Source organism: Crotalus tigris, unplaced genomic scaffold (assembly GCF_016545835.1).
Source record: "Crotalus tigris isolate CLP2741 ecotype Arizona unplaced genomic scaffold, ASM1654583v1 scf7180000024424.1579004, whole genome shotgun sequence".
Lineage (NCBI taxonomy): Eukaryota > Metazoa > Chordata > Lepidosauria > Squamata > Viperidae > Crotalus > Crotalus tigris.
Window position 1 is genome coordinate 51,513 of NW_024100591.1, and position 23,208 is coordinate 74,720.

At 42.5% G+C, this 23,208-nt stretch overlaps 1 protein-coding gene across 14 annotated transcripts in view; it reads left to right on the forward strand.

The window, feature by feature from the left end:
- Nucleotides 1-722: 722 nt before the first annotated feature.
- Nucleotides 723-23,208, forward strand: part of SEMA5B (semaphorin 5B) — a 543,893-nt gene continuing 521,407 nt past the window's right edge. For 5 of the 14 annotated variants that reach the window (XM_039330065.1, XM_039330083.1, XM_039330082.1 and 2 more), the window contains exons 1-2: nt 723-1,779; nt 11,932-12,054. The gene's annotated coding sequence lies outside the window, so the exon portion shown is untranslated. Of the gene's footprint in view, nt 1,780-1,838; nt 2,009-11,931; nt 12,055-23,208 lie in introns of those variants that run through there. The other 9 variants (XM_039330066.1, XM_039330071.1, XM_039330077.1 and 6 more) reach the window with 4 other exon arrangements.

The following is a 23,208-nucleotide window of genomic DNA, read 5'->3' on the forward strand; positions in this document are numbered from 1 at the left end:
GAAGGCCAGTCAAATATGTCTTTCAATATCAAGCCCTTTGATTTGTACCGTACTTCTTGACCAGCATTTCCTCTTAAGTTTCTTTAAAGTGGCCTTTCTCCTCTTTCCATCCCATTTCCAAACCTGACCCGAGAGCGGACGTCTCTCGGTCCCTTACTGCCCTCTACGGGTCAGCTTTCTCCTGCAGCCTGAAATCTTCGGCTTTTGCCCGTTGCGAACGGATTGCAACGGTGCCCACCTGCGCGTGCACCAAAGAAGCCACGAAAGGGAGTTTGTCTAAACTTTTTCTGCAAGTGCCTCTTAGGGCACCAGAAGAGCCCCGCTTACTTCCCCCCACTACCACCACCATCTTCCTTTGGCAAGGCTCACATTTACACTCCCTGGAAATTGAGGACTTCGGTTTTTAGGCATTTATTTATTTGTCAAATTTATATGGCCGCCCACCTCACACGGAGCGACTCCGTGAGGCGTAATATAAAACCCATTAATTAAAAACGTTCTGTAAAACTATTTTTTTTAAATAAATAAATAAAACAACGGAGTAAAGCAAGACCGCGAAGGGAGAAATATTACATTTAATAATAATAATAACCTACATGCCGGCTCGTTACGAGGGGTTCCCCGGGCTTGCTGGGGGGGGGGGAAGCATGTTTTGAGGGCTTTTTTCTCCTAAAAAAAAAAAAAAAAAGTTTAGGGCTAAACCTCCCCTCGGGAAAGACGCTGTTTCAGATGCGGGGGGGGGGAGCAGAAAAAGCCCGCCTTGGATCTCCCGCCAGATGGAAATCTTTCGCAGATGGGGCCCGCAGTGTGTCCCTCTGCCGGACCTGACGGGACAGGTAGATGTAATCAGCCACAAACGGTTTAAACGCCGCTTTGCTTCGGCAGTTCAGCGCATTTAAAGCTTTGCCCTTCGCCATCCACGTTGCACACGCCCGCTCGAGGAGTGGAATGTGAAGCACCCCAGCGGCTTCTCCCTCGCTTTCCTCGCGCGTTTCTGCCCTCGGGCGCGCGCCCCTCGATAAATCAGCCCGCACCGATCCGACTTGGGGGGGGGGAGGGAAGCTTACAGCATTAATTCCACAGGCGAAGTGATCTTTCCAGGGCGCAGAAGCGGGAAAAGGCAAATCGAGCGAACGACAGTAGAATCTCTGTGGGAATAAAGCTGTGAGAGGTAAGCTCAAGAGTTTATATTTATATATAGATGTGTGTAGGTCTCCAAACGGAGAGTTTGTTGGTTGCCTCTAAGGCCAGCACTGGAAACTGCAACATTTCGCAGGCGTCCCGATTCGGCTTAGCTGGAAGGGAGCAGCGTGCGACTAAGTGCCGCGTTAACTCTAAAGAGGGGAGTTGTCATCAGCCCGCGTTGGGGCAGGCAGCCCCTTCGCTGGCTGCCTGCCTTGCTCCCTCCTTCCTTCTCCGTCTCCTCCCCTCCTGATGGAGAAGGTTGAAGCGATTCTGATAGGAGAGTGGACGGCTCCTGGCTGGAAAGGAGGGAGCGAGCGAGGGAGCGAAAGGAGGAGGAGGACTGGAGGACGGCGACTCCCGGGTGTCTGCAGTTGGCGGTGGGATTATTGCCCGCTCGCTCCGGGTTTTTTGCTTCGGAGGAACGTCAAGGTGGCTTTTAGGAGCACACGGTCGCCGCCGCCGCCGCCGCCGCTTTGCCGGGACTTTCTTGCTTTTTCTTCGCTCCTTTTTCTTCTCAGCTCTGGCGAGAGGAGGCTTCCGTGCAAAGATGTGCGGGTGAACAGTTGCACCGTCGCCCGGGAGACATCACAAAGGGTGAGTTGCATGCCATCCCCTCTTGGCTGGAAGGGGGTGGGGGAAGCTCTCGCTTTTCTTCGTCTTCTCTCCCCCCCCCTCACTCCCCCAAAAGTGGAGGAGGAAGTTGTAAAGTTTAGAAACTTGAGTTTGGGGGGAGGAGGAGGAAGGGAGGCGTAGTCTGTCGCTGAAAAGGATGGAGGCGCGAAGAAGCATTTTTGTCTGAAGCGCGAGTTGGGCTTTGAAAAAGGTGGCTGCCGTTTTTGTTCTTTCTGCTGGATGTTGCCTCCGTTCGGATCGCTGGGAACAAAGGCTTCGGAGGCGGAAGGGATGGATGGAGGGAGGGTTTTTTTCTTTCATTTTTCTTTCTGCTGAACGGTTTCTGGGATGTGTTGTGATCCGGGGGTGCAACGCATCTGAGCAACGGGGCCCCGTGGCAAATTCCCCTTCGGGTTTAGCAAAAGGTAGTGGTGGTGATCCTGCAGCGGTTAAGGCTCCGAAATCATCGGCCGCTTGGTTAGCGCTGCCTAATTCCATTTAAATCACATTCCTTCTCTGTCTGTGAATGGGGGCTGCAAGCAGTAAGAAAGCTTGCGGGGGGGGGGATGCTGAGCGGAGAGGAATACCTTTGAGGGAGAAAAGTCGGCTCTGAAGCAGGAGATAACAATTTCTTTGCTTTTTTTGTTTTGTTTCGTTGTGTTGTGTTCGGATGGTAATTTGCCTTTGTGGTAGGGCTGGCCCATTAACTTTCTGCTCACGTCCTGATGAAGATCAAAAGCAGAGGGAAGCAGAGAAGCTTGCATGGTTCTCTGGTTTCGTGCATTGTTGGAAATAAGAGGAAGGGGAATTGGAGAGGGGAGAGGGATAAGAAAATACCTCAAATGGAGTCTAATACATTTAAGACATGCACCACACTCCTCTCCCACTCCACACACACACACACACACACACACACAATGTCCTCCTCCACAGCTCTAAGTGCCTTTTATTTCCCTAACTCCTCACCTAAGAAATCTGTTGGTCTTGATTCCTGAACAGTTTGTTGGTATGTCGCACACCATGCCTGGTGGTGGGCAAACAGTTAAGGGCTTTCCATTCTTGCAGAAAAATAAATTGCTTTTTTCCCCCCCAGACTTGGTTGATTGGAATGGTGGGAGAGAAAGTGGGAAGTTGAGGTAATATGAATCCTGCTTTTAAAATTCTTAACATTTCATTGCTTTTGTCTCCTTCAGTCCCAGCCCTTGATTTTATTTTACTTTTTTTTTTTCTGACCAGGAGTGGCGAAACAATCTCTGTTCCAAATTAACCTCCTTTTTCTGTTTCTGATTGGAAAGTAAAAAATCCCTCCTTCCCACCCTAGGGCTTCTGAAGTTTGAGCAAGGGGCTAACCTGGCTGAGCCCTTCCCCATCTCTTTTTAAAACCATGGCCATTGAACCAGGAGAGAGATCTTGGAAAGAAAGGCTCCTGATGGCTATAAAGGGGGGGGGGGGAGACTTGATGAGGTTTTTTTCATCCACACTGTTCCTGGAAGAGTTAACTTGCTGCTTATGTCAGATCAATAAGGCAACCAAGGAAAAGTATTGCAGTTACACACTGGAAGTGAATTCTGCTAATGCTCAAACAAATTACTCAGAGTTTTAAAATAGATGCAGCATCAATTTGAATCATTTGTTTTTCTTACTGGCTCCTCTGATGATAACTTTTCCCTTCCCTTTCAGATTGAGTTTTATGATTAATAGTCTCTAAAGAATAAACTAGTTCAGGGCAGGTTGTGTGTTCAGCCTTGCAGCATGTTGATGAAACAGAGAATAGCAGAGACTGTGTTAGAGTATCCCAGGTATCTTAGGCTGTGGTTGATCTTACATTCCTGCTAGGATGCTTTGACTGTCTTGAGGAATGGATTGGAAGGTGATGCCTATTGACATAGACATTCTGTGTTAAGAGTTGCTTTAAGGAATGCTGCTTTTTAAAGGGATAGCTCTTAGCCCCAAACATAATACCTCAGTGCCAGTGTTACTCTGGATTGGAAGGTGATGCCTATTGACATAGACATTCTGTGTTAAAAGTTGCTTTAAGGAATGCTGCTTTTTAAAGGGATAGCTCTTAGCCCCAAACATAATACCTCAGTGCCAGTGCTACTCTGCCTCAAGGTATTTACATGGAATAAAGGCTGCAGCTTCTGACAACACTGAAAGCTTGATTGTTTTAATTTAATTTTTTAAGCAACAGCTATTTGTTTTCTTGTATATATCACCATAGCATAAGTTTATACATTTCATGAAGCAAGATGAATAGTTGACTAGTGTATAGCTTGATTGAAAAGCTTTTTTCTTAATGTTTTGTTTAGTCTTTTGTGCGTGTGTTTTTTTAAAAAAAGTTGCATACCTCTCGATCCTTATTACTGAAAATAATACAAAGATGTGAGTATAAAATTTATTTTTTGATGGTGGTGTCATAGTCACTGCAAACATTATTTGGGATGCTCCTGTTAAAAGATGCAATAGGATCTTTTAACAGGAGTGTGTGCGCATCTTTACGTTTGTACTTCAGTTACAACTTTAGACAATATCTGAAAATATATTTTCCTCAATTGTGCTCTTGACTTTGAAGGAAGACAGTTTTGCTTTTGGGAATATGGTATGGTTCCCAAAACCTCTGAGTCTCCTTACTGGAAGTATTATATTTCTGGCTGGATAATTCTGGGAGTTGAAGTCCAGACTTCTTAGAGTTGCTGAGATTGAGAAACATTGGAATTTGATTTTTATGGTGAAACAAGCTTGCAAACGTTCTACTAGGAAATGAGGCTTGTTTGGGTCTTAGGGCAACTTTTGGCTTCATGTTTATAACATACCTGCAGACAGTTCTATATGAGGTATAATGTTGACCAGTTGAATGTTAACCAGGGCATTCAATAAATTTACTTTTGCTCAGTCTTTGCAATTAATAAATGACTGCTACAGACTTGTAATCTGATAAAAGTGCTTTGACACGTAACTGGTGCTAAAGGGATTGTTCTCCATAGGTTTGTATGTGGCATTCATTGCTTTCTTTAAAAATAAGTATGGGTGGTGGACTTTTAGCTTCAGCCGCATTGGCCAATATCAACCAAACGCTGAGAACTAAAATTCAGTGTTATCTGGTTGGCCGCAGGTTCCTTGCATCTGATGTAACTGTTTGAACGTGGAGAAAATATATTTGTTTATGGAGTGGTGACAGTGAACTTATATGACTTTGGAAGAAATAATGGTTTGAGTGAATTCTAATCCTGTTCAAGACATTCAAGTGAGACAAGCTGCAAGTACCACCTAGTGCAGAAGTAAATGCCATTATAGTCAGTGGGACTTCATTCCAGGCATACATGCATCAATTGCCACATCCAGACTGCAGTGAAGTATTTGAAAAAATAGCCTTCCTTATTTGGTACTTCAGTGGAAAGGGTGGGCTAAATGCAATAATGAAACCTTTGCAGAATGTTCTAAATTACAGTGGGATCTTTGGTTGCTGTGGGCAGCGAGAAGGGACTTCATCTGGAACTACAATAAAAGGATAAAAATCTTTCATATCCAGGTTTAACTGGATTTATTATCCTTTTCTGCAGTTTTGTCATGGCTGCACATTTTGTTCAATACATTTTTGTGGATTTGCACAACTAGGAAAAGTTTGAATGTAAGCCTTGGCTGTTGGCTTCGCTTGGCAAAAGGGGGCAGTATCAAACAGTGCCTTGGCAATCTGTACATGTTAATATGTGCATTTCCTTTTAAGTATTAAAATATGTGTAATTCTTATCCGCAGTTTATGATTTTGAGACAATGCAATTTGTGGAAATGCTTTCTTTTAAAATAATACCAATTGCCTGATGCAAAGGTGCTTGGTAAAAACATTTACATTTTTTTAGGAAAAAAACCCCAGCTAATTATAGAGCAGTTTCCTTCTGCTAAATGATTTTGTAGCAAGTTTAGATTTGTCATGGTTGCATTTTTGATGAAAACTAATATGATTTGGTTAAGGTAAGGAAGATGTAGGGTAGACTCTGTTTCGTTCATTCTGATTTAGGATGGCCTGAACTACAAACCAGTCAAGCCAAAGTACTTTCCAGTTAAAGCACTTTCTACTTTTATGCCTACTCATCTACGAGTACATACCATAGGACTTTCCACAAAAGCAATAGAAGGCTAATGTTAGAAATTGCTATGGTTGAAATGCGTGCATTATATTTAGCATATCAGAAATGAAGTCCTTAATTTGGTCTGTAACATACCTTTCAAATAATTCTCACCTTTCCATTTAAAATTTGAAAGTGAAAAGACTGTTTTTGCTCTTTATAGTTTTTTACCTGAACTCATCTATTGAGATGTTAGTAATCAGGCACAGAGATTTTGTGTGCCCCATCTGAAATGTATTACAGTGTTCAATTCCCTCTTTACCAATACATTAAAATAATGAAGAAAACGTCCTTTAAATTGTGTAAGCAACACATTTTATAGGGCACAAGTTACAAAAAACAGACGGGTAAATAGAATAAATGTATCAGCAGAATATTTTGGAACGCAAACCTAAACTTTTGTAAAATTCTTTTTTTTCACACAAAGTCCCAATAATTTTAGGTGACTTGCTATATTTATAATCTTGTGGCAAAAGAGTCCTCGCCCCCCCAAATGGGGCTTCAGTGTTTTAAATAATGTACCTTTAACTCTTACATATTGACAATAATGAGAGAAGCTTTACATAGATGTTTTATTTATTTATTCCATCTACCATTTGAGGACCAAGTTTTTATGGATACAAACTTGTACTTGGTACTTGAATTTCTTAATCAGATTAAAGGCACATAAGTAAATTGAAATAGCTGAAATGTAAATTTTTGTGTTGATTTTTAAAAAACCCTTTTTCTACAATGTCTTAGGCCACTGAAAAACTTTTCTTGGTGAATTTGAGGGACATCTTTTTATGATGAGTTTAAAAAACAATGCTTTTCTTTTTCATTTGGCTAAGATCAAGTTGTAGTATCCTATAGAACAAACTTGTGATGTCATGTGATGTTGCGTGACATATCGTGACTTTTTCCCCATTGCCGGCAATGGGGTGGTTTTGGCGTGATGCATCCAACCTGTGGGCCGGCAGTTTGACATGCCTGCTGTAGAACAACTTTACTAAAGTTATATTATAAGTAATCCTTGCTTACCGACTGCTCATTCGAAGTTATGACAGTGCTGGAAAAGATTTACAACTGGCCCTATCACGGCTGTTGCAATGCCCCTGAGTCACTTGGCAACCAGTTCACAATTGCAATGGTCACAACATCCTGTGGTCATGTGAGCACCTTCACACTGGCTTCTGACAAGCAGAGTCAGTGGAGAAGCTAGCAGGAAGTTGCAAGTTTTGATCACCTGATGTCATGCTTAATGACCATGCGTGATTTTCTTAACAAGGCAGAACTGATGTCACAAATTGGTTGCAGTCACATGATGCTTCACTTTACATCAGCATTGCTTGGTGATAGAGTTGCCGATCCCAATTATAGTCAGTAAATAAGGACTACCTGTATTTTAAAATGTATTGGAGTTAACTACATAGCCTTAGCATGGCACATATTAAGTAGTGCAAACACTTGTTTCTGTTTGGGTTATAGCTGTATTTATTCAGATTATTTGGGAATGTAGCATCTCATAACTGCCCATTTGTTTTAGATTTCTCTTTAATCTGCTAGGCTTTCCTGTTCTGAATGTTTTGGGGCTGCGTCTTCAAAAATTCCCAATTGTCATGGGAATATTGTTTGGGAATATGGGAATTGCAGTTCTATCTATACATCTGCAGGTTTTGATGGATATTGGATTCTGGTTAATTTAATGGGGGGCACTGTGTGATCACCTTTAATTCCAGATTGGTGAGAGTCCAGAATTGAGTCCAGCTTAAATCTAGTACACAATAGAATGAAATCACTTCCAAATGGAGGTACTTTACCAGAATCTACTCTTAAATAAATTAATAGTTACAGACTGAGAAAGGTGACAGTTATACACAATCTTACTTTGCATTTTGTTTCTTAAAAATAAGTTAATACTGTTAATACTTTGAGGGGGTTTTTCTTCCCAGCTATCAGGTGTGTTCTCATTTATCGCATCTGTTAATGCTATCTGTACTTGTAACTACAATTCTGTCGAAATCTACTTCTGAATCCACATAACAAAGTTTCGTATATGGCAACAGATATATAAATACCAATTCTTTAAGTTTCAGGATACTTTCATGTAAAAACGGAATGTTTGTTTCTCAGACAATGTATTTTTTTGTTTTCTGCAGAATTATTTTTAAGAATCACAGAATCTTGCGCTAGAAATTGGCACTAGAAAATGTAGTTAGAATTTCTATGAAAAGTAGCTTTGGGGAATTGATAATACAATTTTCATATAGTAGAAAAATTTCCATAGAAAAGCTCCATATGTTGTGGCAGTTTCAACTGACTCTGATTAAAATTTTCAAATGCGCCTTTTAAAAACTGGGAAACTACTCCACTAACTGAGGCAAGAAAATGTTTTGGATTAAATACTGATCTCTTTGTCCTTATGGGAAGCCCAGGAAGAAGATGAAAAGCAGCCCTTTTTGGCACAGGAACACCTGGAGAAGTTCAAGTCCTGCTTTTGCAAAGCAGCAGAATGTCCTGCTCTGAGCTTATATGTATTAATTCATGCATTTTCCACAGTTATGACCCTGTAAGACCCAAGGCAATATACAGGAAATAGTTCTCACACTGGTTTGTATTCTCATGGCTGCTGACTGTACATAGCTTCCTCGCCAATTCATGTTTTATTTGGTCATGCTAGCATACTTCTAATATGTTTTCATTTAGTATTCTCTCCAGTATCCTCCTAATGCTTCTCTTGCAGAGATGTGTGATGTTTTTTCCTCTTTAGGTGGGATCTAGAGATTTGGGAACAAAACTCACACAAGTCTTGCAACTGTTTTCTTTTGATGTGAAGAAATGATAGCTGTAGCTCATGGTTGTCCAGCTTTTTGGCTTGCCTGGGCCTCATTGAGTGAAGAAGAATTGTCTTGGGCCACATATAACATATAGTTAATGTATACAACCTCCTTTATTTTTAGTACTTTTTTATTATCTTGTGGAGCCATATTACTAGCTGTCTAGGGCCACATGCGGCCTGTGGGCCGTGGGTTGGACACGCCTGCTGTAGTTTATTGTTATTGTAGTTTCTGATACACATTTACTGACTGTATGAATGTGTAACATCTTTTAACTGTATGAATATTGGGGTGTGTAGCACTTCAGATTTGAAGGCAAAATGGTACTTCCAGATGTAGCACTTGTTTTTAACCCAGTAAACCTAATATATCTTTTGACATTGTCTGCTCCTGGAAAAAGATACAGATGCTTTTAGAAAGTTGTTAGTAGCTGATCAGATCGCCTTTTTGGTCTGAAGTGCTGCAGAGCCCTAACTTGATGGGCTCTGCTGCAAAGAAAGGAGCAGCATTAGTGAACTCATTGGCTTCCTGTCTCATCCTATATTCTTAGGATCTTATTAAAGCATAATGATATGGTGAGTGATTACCTGGTCATTTAAAGGTGTACTTCATTGAATAGCTGGAATCCCTGCTTATAATTAGTCCACAGTAGCTGATAGTGGGGGAAAAAAGAGATAGCAACCCATGCTAGGAGGTCCTACAGGTCAAATTTATATTTCAAAAACTGCTGCTTTCTAATTTTCATTTTCCTGATTTACTACTTGAATGCCTCTCTGGAGGTATTGCAGCGTGGTACTGCTGTCCTTGCAGGTTATTGTATATCAAATATATGCATGTTGCACTTGGGACTACAGCATCTAGTTAGAATTTCAAACATCACTTCTATTGTGGATTTATTTCCAATTTATCTAAGCAAAAATTCCACAGCTCTGTTAAATGCAAGCTGCGGATACTGTACTGAGTCATTTTAAGCTTTACCTCTAGTTTATGACAAATGGCGACATTACTTCTTCCTCCAAGGTTGACACTAATATCCCATAAATGTATTCCTGTTTCGTTCCCTGCTGCCTCCTTTTTCTCTGCAATTGACTGTTGACTTACTGCATTCAAAGGTAATTATCGTTTTCGACCTCAGGTGCATTGATTGCTTCATTTGGCTTTTGGACAATCTTCATAAGCAGGTAGATGAACTGCGAACTTTTCCGATTTATATGTGGTACTTGTGGACTGCTGAGATTGCGAAGTCTGGAGGCTTAGGGCCCTTCAGATACTGTTAATATATAGTTCTCGGCATCATTCCCTATGGGCAGTGCCTAGTAGGGAGTTACAAATATCCTCTCCCCCCCCCCCCGCTGTATTTAATACATGGTGGATGGCATGAAGATTTGGCTTTTATTTTTTGATTGTTAATTGTGAATATATCACCTGTGATGGTGAAGTAATAGGTGATGAATAAATGAATCATATATGATATTAAATCATATTGAATATCATTCTCCTTTGCCCCTTTCAATTATCCAGGACCTCCTCCTGCTTCACATACAAAATGTGCAGTCTCATTTTTATTGCATAGGTTTTGAGACAAAGCTGTTAAGAAACGGATGAATTATATGAAGCATATAACAGATGGAAGGTACACAATCATTTTTATCAGTGAATCAACAAAGGCAGCTGGTAGATACAACACTAAGAAGTATAGAGTTGGAATGGATTGAAATACATTTATATTTTAGATTTTTGAATAATGTTCTTTTATGAATGTATTTTTATAGCATACAGCAATAATCCTTCAAAATATGTATTGATAGGGCTGCAAGTAGGTAGTCTTGAACTTTCAACCATTCATTTAGTGACTGTTCAAAGTTACGGTGATGCTGAAAAAGTGATTTATGACTGTTTTTTAAATGCAGGGCAATCGCAGCATCCCCACAGTCATGTGATCAAAATTTGGGCACTTGGCAAAATGGCATGTATTTTTCATGGTTGCACTGTCCCAGGGTCATGTGATCACTATTTGTAACCTTCCCAGCTGACTCCTCACACGGAAGGTCAATTGGGAAAGCCAAATTCACTTAATGACTGCTTGATTCATATAACAACTGCAATGATTTGGTTAACAACCAAAAACCCCTAAAATAGAGGAAAATACATTTAACAACTGCCTTGCTTAGCAATGCAAATTTTGAGTTTAATAGTGGTCGTAAGTTGAGGACTACCTGTATGCAATAGCTAAATGCATAAGAACTTTCTTCCTGAAAGTGACTCAAGAGTCACTAAATTCACTTTATGATATCTTCTTATTTAAATCACATCTTTACCAAGGTCTTGCTAGTTTTGGATAAATTCATTTTGGCTGATAACATCTGGCATGAATTTGCTGTTTTGATACATTTAGAATCCCATTCAATCTTTAATATGTTATGCCAGAGACAGAAAATGTGTGTGCGTGGGGGGGGGCTGTTGTTCATGTGCAGAAGGCTGAAATTTTCCCAAGAAAACTAGAGAAAACATAAGTTTCCAAAGTTCATAATGCTACAAGCAGTATTTTAACAACCATATCTGTGATGTACTTTGCTTTCTTATTTATTTGTAAATTATTTCATGTATTAGTTTTCTTGAATCTTGGAGGAAATGGAACATTAAAATAAACCTCTGTATTTTTAAATGTTTTGCAATTTATTGTAGTAAAGCTGTTTGTAACGGCATATTGCTAGTCTCAAGTGGATTTACAGAGATACATTCCTTGGTAGCTCAGAAACTTGTTACTTGGATAAATGACTTTCCTTCCATCAATTATGGCATTTGGCTACAGTTAGAGAAAGATGCCCGCCCATCTAGCAGTTCGAAAGCATGCAAATGCAAGTAGATTAATAGGTACCACTTTGGTGGGAAGGTAACAGTGTTCCATGCACCTTTGGTATATAACCATGCTGGTCTTTGGACAACACTGACTCCCTCGGCCAAGAAATGCAGACGAGCAATGTGGCTTAGGGTCAGACATGACTGGACAGAGACACTTTTACCTTCACCTACAGAAAAGTGAGGTGACTTAAGTCTTTTGATTTTAAGGTAAAGATGCTTTTGAGTTGAGCTGGACTTCTGGTGATTATATGAAAGCATTTTTTTTTCTTGCCAATTGAGGTATTTTCTTCATACCTCTTGTATGTAGGTTGTTTGCCTTTATCTTCTTCCAGGATGTCTTTTTGGCTGATACTGGAATTCAAGTATTGACAAGACTTGAGTCTACAGACCTTCTAAGCCGAGAGAAGGTCCCTCAAGTGCTGCCACCTACTGAGAACCCCTCCCTAAAAACTAGAGTAAGTATGTCCTTCTTTTTAGGGATGGCAAATTAATCTAAGATGTATGGCTTTTCTTTGGAAGATTTGCATATGCTTTTATATGTGAGAAAGTGCAGGAGGTCTATCATATTTCATTTTTTTTCTTTTCTGTTTAAAATGAACTATGAGGACATAAGAGACTCACAGATAGCAGTGTGAACTGTTATGATTACTTCCTTACACTCATGGGCCAATCTGAGCACAAAGCAGTTAACTGTTGTGGCTGTGCAGATATGCTTTTGCTTGGTGTTTAATTTTCTTTGCCCAAGGATTAAATTTTTTATAAGTGGTAGGGGGATAATTGAAAGTATAATCATTTGCCTGTGAATGTATTAGATTTCTTCTCCCTCATATTATTCTTTTCTCATACAATCATATAATCAAATACAAAACTTCTCCCCATGTATCTATAGCATTGATAGGGTAATGCTGTTTTATGTGTGTGTGTATGTGCACGCACGTGCATTTGAGGCTGCTGACATGCTTAAATTTTACTCTTGATTTAGGTACCTAGTAACATGAACAATTAAAGGATTGGAGTGCAGCAATATGATTTTTCTGATTATATCCTTGAGTAAAAGATGAGGATTTAGTAGTTATTTGTCAAGCATAGAGATGCGGAGTAATTTTATTGTGTGATTTCATTTTCTCCAGATACCAGACTATCATGCTGAAGTTGCTTTACAAATGGCCTAGGTAGTTCTTGCTATCTATAAAAGCGAGCAGTGTGATGCAATTTATAAGCATTTTGACTTGTAACAAATGCAGTATTTTTCCCTTTGAGTCTAATTTACTAGCTTTACATTGTAGTTTGTGTATAGCTTGGCAGTGGAAAAATAAAAATAGCATTGAAATGTTGTTTATATCTTAGAAATACAGAAGCATCTTCTACTTGGAATCACTTTTCACATCTATATATCTTTGAGTTGACTTATGAGCTAGGCTGTGCTGGGTTGCCTTTGAAAATTATGGTTCCATTATGCTAACATCATGCTAATGGCATTTGTTTTTCTAAAAACTTCTTCATAGACACAGTTATTGATTTTTCATTTGGACGCAATTTCTCTGTTAATAATGGTGCTATTGAGAAAACTGGAGCAAGCTACATTGCAGAGTTTTAGCAGTAGTGTGCTGCCTTTAATTTTTGGTCAAGAAAAAAATATTGGTAGAGTTTGAACATAAAGGTTTCCGTACTAATTAGGCTTGAAACAACAGTGAATAAGGCAACAATTGGCCTTGGCCTTGCTCACGGTCACTCATGTCTTGGTCACTTCCTGTCTTGATTACTGCAATATACTTTACATGGAGCTACCCTTAAAGATCATCTGGAAACTTCAACTGGTCCAGAAAACAGCAGGATGCAAAGTAAAGGGCCCTCCTAGGTTTGCCCCTATATAACACCTCTGATGTACAGAGGCGCTGGCTTCCAGTTTCTTTCTGAGTGCAATTCAAGGTGCTGATCATCTCCTTTAAAAGCCCCACATTTATTTATTTATGTCATAGGGTCAGGTTATTTGCTGATTGTCCTTCCCTAAGGATACCAGTTCAGATATGGTGGGCATGTTCCTAGTCTCTTCTCCTAAATATTGTCATCTGATAGGAGGTAGGAAGTATGCCTTTTCCGTGGCAACCTCTGCCCTGTGGAACACTCTGCCCCCAGTTATTTGGTACGCCTCCACTCTTTTATCCTTCCCTAAGGCTTTGAAGACCTTGTTTCCCCCCAAGCATTGGGAGAAGACTAGATAATCATACATTACAATGGATTGGTGCCAGGTTTTTGTTGTTTTTAATGTTTTAATGTATCAATTGAGTTTTACAGTTTTAAAATGATTTTATATGCCTTTTAATTTTTGATTGGGAGCTGCCCAGAGTTGGTTTGAAAGATGGGTAGCTATATAAATATTACAAACAAACAAACATTTCTCTGGATGTAACATTGGTTCTTTGATGTAAATTGGAATTCAGTTCTGAAAACCCACAGTGCTTCTCTGTGCCTATAAAATGGAGATTTCTCAGGTGGGAATTATGTTCCATTTAGAAAGCCCTGGTGAAAAAAATAAACATTTTGCCTACATCAATGCTGCTATATGTATTTAAAGGTATTTGAATAGTTTAAGGTAGTTAGAGTCTAATGATAATGATTATGCTCCTGTTTATCACTCTACTCAATCAGTAAATATACATTGATTCTGTATTCCTGAAGGGATTGTTCCATTTTGGAGGAGAGGTATAGATGATAAATTTTAAAGACTTTGAATCACTTTTTCTGTTGAAATCGCATGAACAGAGGGATTACATTGGAATACATTGTATTGTGGAATACATTAAGTCAGAAATGATTGACTTGACAAGATAGTCTCCTTTATATTTTTGTATGGAACAGGAATTAAATTGGATTTGTTCTTATGTGTTTTGAAATAGTGCCATACTGAAAGAATTTATACTGCTTGATAGAATGAGTTCAGATATTCTGCTAGGTAACAGCTCACATGCCATAAGCAATGATGCATTGATCTGGACCTTAAATAACTAGTTTCCCTAGATCACACTTGCCTTTTAAAGTTTTTCATTGCTGAAATGGAACCACTTGACCTATTGTTGCACAAAAAGGATTGATGTGCTCATAACTCTCCAGATTTTGTTAGCCTGGTATCTTCCTGCCTTTGACAGCAGTGCATAGATTCTAGGTATGTTACCATCTTCAATCAAGGAGACAGGAATAAATAAGAAAAGGAAGCCTAAAACCTCTCCTTTTATGGGTGGTGCTGTAAAAGGGATCATGGGATTTGAAGTATGATTGGACATCAATCATGTAACCTCTCTCCTGCCTTCTCCAAGATTGTCAGATGAGGCTGCTGTATCCTGTGAACAATCAAGATATATTTCCAATCAAATAGTCTTTTTCTCTGGCGGAACTCCACAGCAGTAGCCCAGCTGATGAAAAAGATGCTGAAGTGAAATGCATTGTTTATTCATAAACTTGCCATATGTCATTTAATCTCTGCCAGGTTTATGCTGCTTCCACCAGACACTAAGAAGATTTGTGCATTAAAGCAGAGAAATTATAACCTACATAGTAAGCCCCACACAGTCATGTTTGATTTCAAAAAAGGGGACTTCTCAAGAGAAGGTGGAAAGGAAAGGCAAGGTCCCTTCACAAAGCTTGGCTCTTATTTAAAACCATTGCAATAAGAAGTTCAGGCACAGTGTATTCCTAAAATTAAGAACATGGCCCCAAAGTCTAAGAAAAGAGGATGCATGGATGATTAATGCTGTGAAAGGAGCTGTTAGGACCAAACAAATAAGATTTACGAAGTGTAAGACTGCCTGACCTAACGTAATGGGCTGTAAAAATAACCTTGAGGAACATTAGGAAGCGCCACAATCCAGGCTCAGATTGTGATGAAAGTTAAAAGTCAAATAAAAGAAATTTGAGTCCAAAGCACCAATGTAATTTGAGAAAATACCTCAGATTTGACTGTTCCTGGTATTCTTAAAAGTAAGACAGAGAGGAGGAGGCACAGAGTTGCAAGTTTATATTACTGTAACCCTATAATAAAAATTGTATTCGTATTCGTAACTTGGGTTTGTTGGTCTGATCTACCTCGAAGGGCTGACATCTAATGAAGAAAACAAATAACTGGAAAAAGAAATTCGAAGAGACAGTGAGGGAGGCAAAAAGAAAATCTAAGCAGTATATGGCCAAAACTGTGAAGATAGATAATAAATTATTTGTCAGATACATTAGAGCAGGAAGCCACTCAGGGAGGCTGTTGGTTCCTTGGGTGGAGTCAAAAGTGCACTAAGAGGAAAAACTGAAATTACAGAGGAGCTGAATGAATTCTTTGTTTTCATCTTCATAAGAGAAAAATTGGAGAGCTCTGTGAGCTTGAGCTCCTGTTCTCAGGAAGGGAATCGGATGAATTGAGCTATAAAATGTGGAGAAGAAATGCTAGGCCTTACTGACAAATTGATCCTGAACAAATCACCAAGCCTCAGTGGCATCTACCCAGGGTTATTAAGGAGCTTAAAGCTGAGATTGTGGACCTTTTAACTAAAATATGCAACCTCTCTCTGCTATTTGCCTCAGGTTGAGGACTGGAAGGTAGCCAATGTAACTCTATGGCTCAGAGGGAGATCCAGGAAATTATAGGCCTGACAGGTTAACATCTGTTCTGAGGAAGATAATAGAAAGCGCTACAAAAGACAACATTACCAGATTTGGAGACACAGGCCTTGCTCAAAAATACCTAACATGGCTACACTAAGGGAAGGCCCTGTCTTAATTAATTTATCAGAAGATTTTTGCAAGTGTTACTAAACTTCTGGCAACTTCATTTATTTAGATTTTGAAAAAGTCCTTGATAAAGTCCCCCCCCCATCAAAGACTTCTCAATAAACTGAATTGTTGTACAATTAAAAAAGCAGAACCTCTTGTCATAAATAAATAAAATAAACTGGTTAAAAAACAGAAAGCAAGAATAGATTGGAGGAATGTAACTAATCGGGTCTCCCTTGGTTCCATTCTAGGATGAGTACTTTTTAACATATTTATAAAATATCTGGCATCAGTCATAACTAGTAGAATAGCTAAATTTGCTGATGACACTGAATTGTTCAAAATGGCAAAAACAATAAAGGGGTTATGTTCTTTCAATGTGAGCTTATGGTCCCCAAAATCCTGACTACATATACCGACTAATGAGATCAGCGCTAGCAATAGGAAAGAATAGTGAGGAGTAACAATAAACAGTTCAATGAAGTCATTGACGTAGTATGAATTCACTGTCAAAAAGGCCAGCAGCATGTTGGGGATAATATGAATTATTGAAAATAGAATTGCCAGTATCATGATGCCGTTATATAAATCAATGCTGCAACAGCATCTAGAACATTTTGTGCAATTCTGGCCATAGCACATCAAAAAAGAATATAGTGGAGCTAAAGAAGGTTCAGAGGAGGGCAACTAAAATGATCAAGGGCCTGGAGAAGCTTCTCCAACATGATGAATGTAGCATCCACCGGTGGGTAATCTCAGCCTTCCTGCTCAGTTGAGACTAAGACAGAACTTTAACCACGCTTCCTGGGCGGTGCCTTTCCCAGTTTTTGTCTTAGTCTCAGCTCAGTAGGACGCAAAATTTGTAGCTCCTCAGTTAGGATAATTAAAATAGTTGCATTTAGGACAGTTAGAGAAGCCGGATTCTTTAATTTAATCTTTGTTTTCTAGTTATATTCAGCTGTTGTTAGTCTAAACTTAAAAAAAAGTTTTTCAGAGCAGCTTAGGGTCGTCGTTTCCCAGGGGCCTTGCAGGCCTCCGTGGAATGATCGAAGCCGCACCGGGGAGCTGATGAATTCAGCTTCCATCAGCTGTTTCATGCAAAAATGGAGGTTTTCCTGAGCGTGTAAGCGTGGCTGGATCGTCGGGGCATCGAAGCGCTATTTGGCTGGACGACCTTAATACCTCGTTCCTACCTCGTGGCCACGAGGTTGAGGCAGCGATCGGATCGCAGCGTGGGCTGCGCAGCACAACCGCAAGTTTATGCCTTATAAATAAGGGGGGAAAGAGAGGTCGAAATTGCTCTAAGTTCCCTTGTGGCTCCCTTAGCAGAACTGTTTCTTCTTGGAATTTTTTCTGGGGCAGCGCCATTTTCAGTGGCAAGGAGACTCGTGGCCACCATTTTGGTGGCGGTACTGGGTGTGGCCGCCATTTTGAAGGACCTTGAATTTAAGTGTGCTATCAGGCCGTTTCTCCCAACTGTAGCCTTCTGTGTTAGGCTCTCGCGGGAGGTTTATATTACTTGCCTTGCATATTCTTATCCTGAAGGGATATAAAGGAAGGAGGTGCGATCCTCATTGAAGGATCATTATTTGATCACCCATACACAATCTGATTTTCTGCATTAATTGAGGGAGAATTTGAACTACCTGTTCCTATTAGCTCGCGGCGCTGTGCCAGCAGGGCCTAAATGGGCAGTTCTAGTGGACTGTCTGACTGTTTTCCATTGCGGTTATTTAGGGCGCAGGAAGCTTCCCCCCCTGACAACAAGATCTGTGTGATTTTTCCCCCCATTCCTGGACATGTCCTATCTGGAATATCCAGCACGCAATGGCAGATAGTGAAACTCCTCAGACATCGCAGGGTTCTGATGTCCCCCCTGCACAATCAAAACGCAGATCTTCTGAATTGGACGCAGGGGGAAAGAAAAAGGCCAAAACTAAGCATTTAACCACCAAAGAACCCTCCAAAGCTGCTGAGAGAGAGGCCTCGGCGAGACATCAGGCACTGGAGAAAGAATTCTCCAGAGTTCAAAGGCTCAGGTCTAGCGAAGCTGAAGTGGTTCCCCCTGTTTTGCTGGATAGCTCACCATTTGAGCCCCCATTAGTGCCGTCTTATCAAGCCCCCAGAGCTTGGTCTCCTCAAGGGGGAACTGAACAGGTTGGTTCCCCTCTTCCTATTCCCCCACCTTCTCCTCCTCCTCCCTCTGTTTCTTCTGCTTCCATCACTCCACAAACTCATGAAGTCATGTATTCTCCAACTGCAGCTGGTATTAGTTCCGCAGAACAAAACCTATGGTCACAGCAGTTTCAGGCATTCATGCAGCAGGCATTTAATCAATTTATGGCCTCTTCCATGGGTCAGAGGTCTTCACAGGTTCCAACCCCTCCACCCTTAGCCACAGGTCAAACTGGACACGTCCAGTTAGCGGGCTCGGGTATTTCTGAGACTTCATCTTAGTTAGATGAAAGGGAGTCTGTGGACTTGGAGACAACAGAAATCCCTATGTCAGAGGATGAGGAGGTGGCTCCAGATCCGACTCCGACATCGAGTCTATTTGATCCTTCCCTGTTCAGGTCGTTACTAATGAAGGCCTGCACTGCAGCCAAGCTGGTTACAGAACAGGAGCCTAAACCATCTACCTCCATTGCACAGGAGTCTAATCCATTGTTTGTGGAACAAGTAGTGGAGGAAAAGCAGGTTCCTTGTCCTGCTGTCTTCCGCACTACTGTGGAGAAGCAATGGTCTTCACTGGCCACTCTGCCTCCACCAATAGCACAGAAAAGAAACTTTTTAACATTTCATCTTCATTTGCTTCCCTCCTAGAGGTACCTACAGTGGACACTCCTTTAACTTCACTGTTCTCCACATCCACAATTCCTGGAGATATGGCGGAAGCTCTAAAGGCAGAGGACAAAAGGTTTGAGTTTTCTCTCCGCAGAGCTCACCAGGCTTCGGCATGGGCGATCAGGGCGGCAACGTCTTCGTCCTTTTTCACGAGGACATCTATTATGTGGCTTCGTGAGCTAGAGGCCCTGCTTCCTCCTGACCAGGTGCGTGCACACCAGACTTTGGGGAAGTTAGTGGCTACGGCGGATGCATCCCTCCACTCAACCAGATATTCCGCTCGATCCATAGTGGCCACCGTATCATCCCGCAGACTGCTGTGGCTTAAACTGTGAAAAGCTGATTTAAAATCAAGGTGGCGCCTGTCAACTGCCGCATACAGTGGTACTCATCTATTTGGTCCGGTGCTGGAACTGTATCTTATAGAGGGGAAGGACAAGCGAAAGATTTTGGCTCATCCCTCCAAAAAGGTGGATAGGAGGCCCCAGCAGGAATTTTCGTGCCAGAAGTTCTTGGGAATGGAGGCAGCCCTTTCGAGCCGGGCAGTCCTGGGATTAGACCAGGGGTTCCTGATCCTTCTCCCCCAGACAGGATCGGCAACAGGACCGCCAAAATTTCAGAACCAAGGGTCAATTCCAATCCAAGCATCCCTTCCGCGGGGTCGGGGGCCGCCCCTACAGGAAGTCCAAGTGACTCCAAGGCGGATCCTCCTATAGGTGGTCGCTTGGCACTGTTCAGCGACATTTGAGAGGCCACCACCAACGATGCATGGGTAAGGGAGATCATAAGATACGGTCTAGCCCTAGAATTCATATCCATCCCCCCCCCAGACCGCTTCATGCAGTGCCCCACTTCAAGAAACGCAGACAAGGCTGAATTGGTATCCAAGGCCATATCCCATCTGTTAGAAATAGAGGCCATAGAACCAGTACCTCGGGACCAGAGAGGAAGGGGATTTTACTCCATCCTGTTCGTAGTTCCCAAGGCCTCGGGGGGTTGGAGGGCGATATTAGATTTGAAAGGTCTAAATTACTTCCTAACCTACAGGAGGTTCAAGATGCAGTCCCTCAGATCCATTCTGGCCAGCATCAGGAAGGGGGATTTTCTCTCCTCCATAGATCTGACAGAAGCGTACCTCCACGTTCCCATCCCAACACCGCAGATTCCTCCGGTTTTGCTATGCGCACTGGCATTATCAATACAGGGCTCTACCCTTCGGCCTCTCCTCGGCCCCTCGGGTGTTCACAAAGATACTGGCAGTCTTAGCAGCCCACCTCAGACTGATGCCGATGCACGTGCAATGTTACCTGGACGATATAATTATCCAATCCAGTTCATTCCGTTCCGTCCAATCGGACCTACAGATCACTATCGATACACTTCAGCAGCATGGCTTTTCAGTAAATTTCAAAAAGAGCGACATGACCCCCTCTACTCGGATCCTACATCTAGGAGTAGTAATAGATTCCAACCTTTGCAAAGTTTATCTCTCCCAGGAACGCAAGGACAGCATCAGGTCCCTCGTTCACAAGATCCAGAGAGAAAAGATAGTTCCACTGGTCCAGCTGTCTCAGCTGTTGGGGAAGATGGTCTCATGTCTGGGAATAGTACCGTGGGCCAGACTACACTCCAGACTTCTCCAGTGGTTCCTCCTTCCCTATCAGAAGCGGAACGTGAGTGCCTCCACACGGAAGGTGAGGGTCCCGCATCACACGCTATTGTCACTCCAATGGTGGACGTCATTAGCTGTGAACAGGGGGTCCCTCTTCAAGGAACCTTCCAGGCTCATATTGACTATGGACGCCAGCCTGTTCGGCTGGGGCGCACACCTACAGACGCACATGGCTCAGGGACAGTGGTCCCAAGCTGACCTCGCACACAACATAAATTGGCTAGAACTCAGGGCAGTGCACCTGGCACTTCATCAATTCTCTGCCATAGTGACGGGACAACACATTCTGATAATGACGGACAATGTAGTGGCCAAGGCCCATGTCAACAGGCAGGGAGGGACCCAATCGTGGTCTCATGCAGGAGGCTCTGGACCTGGGTTTGTGGGCCAAGTCCAACCTGAAATCCATCAGCGCAGATCACATATCCGGGGAGGCGAATCGTCAAACCGATTCACTGAGCAGGGCCATGGTCGACCACTCGGAGTGGCGTCTGGACCCAGCCCTGTTCAGGGAAATCTCGGCCAGATTTGGACATCCTCTGGTGGATCTGTTCGCCTCACCGACAAATGCCCAACTTCGCAGGTACTTCACGAGGTTCCCGTCGCCGGGGGCGGAGGGAATGGATGCTCTCAGCAGCAGATGGCCCAGGGGACTACTTTACGCATCCCCCCCTTCCCCTGATTCCAGCGATCATCCGAAAGCTGCTTCTAGAGAGGGCGGAGGTAATCTTAGTTGTCCCATACTGGCCAAGGCGACCGTGGTTTGCCGACCTCGTGGATCTGTCGCTATCCCCCCCCGTGGAAGATTCCACCAGACTGCATCTCTCTCAGTCAGGGGAGACTTCAGCACCCAGAACCCAGTGGCTTCAATTAGCCGCTTGGCACTTGAGTGGGAGAGTCTAACTAGGCAGGCCTATTCATCTGATCTCCATAATTCAAGCCTCTAGAAGACCTATGATGCCACGTGGAAGCATTTCTGTACGTGGTGTACCACACAGAACATTGATCCGTTGGCGGTCACCATCCTTGTCATATTAGAATACCTTTTGGAGGGCCTGAACAAGGGTCTGTCTCATAATACCATTCGCAGGCAGGTTGCAGCCTTATCTACTGTACTCACATATGACAATCAAGTCCAGTTATCACAGCACCCGGCAGTTACTGCTTTCCTTAAGGGGGCGGTTAACACTAGACCACCTGCGGTGCATCGTTATCCTTCATGGGACTTACCAAAGGTGTTGCAAGCCCTCACAGGGTCACTGTTTGAACCCATCAGGTCTTGCTCACTTCACTTTCTTTCTCTGAAGGTTGCCTTTTTGGTAGCCATCACATCGGCAAGACGTATTTCGGAGCTGGCCGCGCTCTCGGTCAGAAGTGACCTGTGTATGTTTTTGGATGGCAGAGTGGTCCTTAGATTGGACCCTTCTTTCATTCTGAAAGTCAATACCTGGTTCCATAGGTCCCAAGATTTGGTTCTTCCGGACTTTTGTCCCAAACCGTCACATCGTCTGAAGAGGCTGTGGCATACATTAGACGTGCACAGGGCCTTGCGCTATTATATAAAGCGAACTTCAACCTTTTGCATGACGGAGGCCCTGTTCGTGTCCTTCCAACCTTCTTCCATGGGACAGAAGGTATCATCTTCAACCATTGGAAGATGGATCAGGGCATGTATCGCTCATGCCTGTAAGGCTCAGTCTCTCCCGGTGCCTACCAACATTACTGCTCATTCGACACGTAGTGCGGCCACATCAGCAGCCTGGTCTACCCAGGCGTCTGTTGAGGAGATCTGTAGGGCAGCCACATGGTCTTCCCCCTCTTCATTTATAAGGCATTATAAACTTGACACGTTTGCTGCGTCGGATGCCTCATTTGGCAGAAGGGTCCTGCAGCAGGTAGTTTCTTCACATGGACCGCATGCCTAGACTTTCCCTCCCGGTAGGGACATGGGTGGCTTTGGTATGTCCCACCGGTGGATGCTACATTCATCATGCTGGAGAAGGGGCATTGTCTTATCTGAACACCTTTTCTCAGCATGATGATGTAGCATCCACATCCTCCCTTAGTGGCAGTCTAGGCAGAGGTGTTACAGGAGGAGCTGTTGCGTCAGACATAGTCATGGATACTTTGCCTCGTCAAAAACTGGGAAAGGCACTGCCCAGGAGGCGTGGTTAAAGTTCTGTCTTAGTCTCAACTGAGCAGGAAGGCTGAGATTACCCACCGGTGGATGCTACATCATTATGCTGAGAAAAAGCGTTCAGGTAAGACAACGCCCCTTCTTTTTGAGGAAAATTGTAATATTTGAGACTTTTTAGTTTAGAAAGGGGGTGAATGGGAA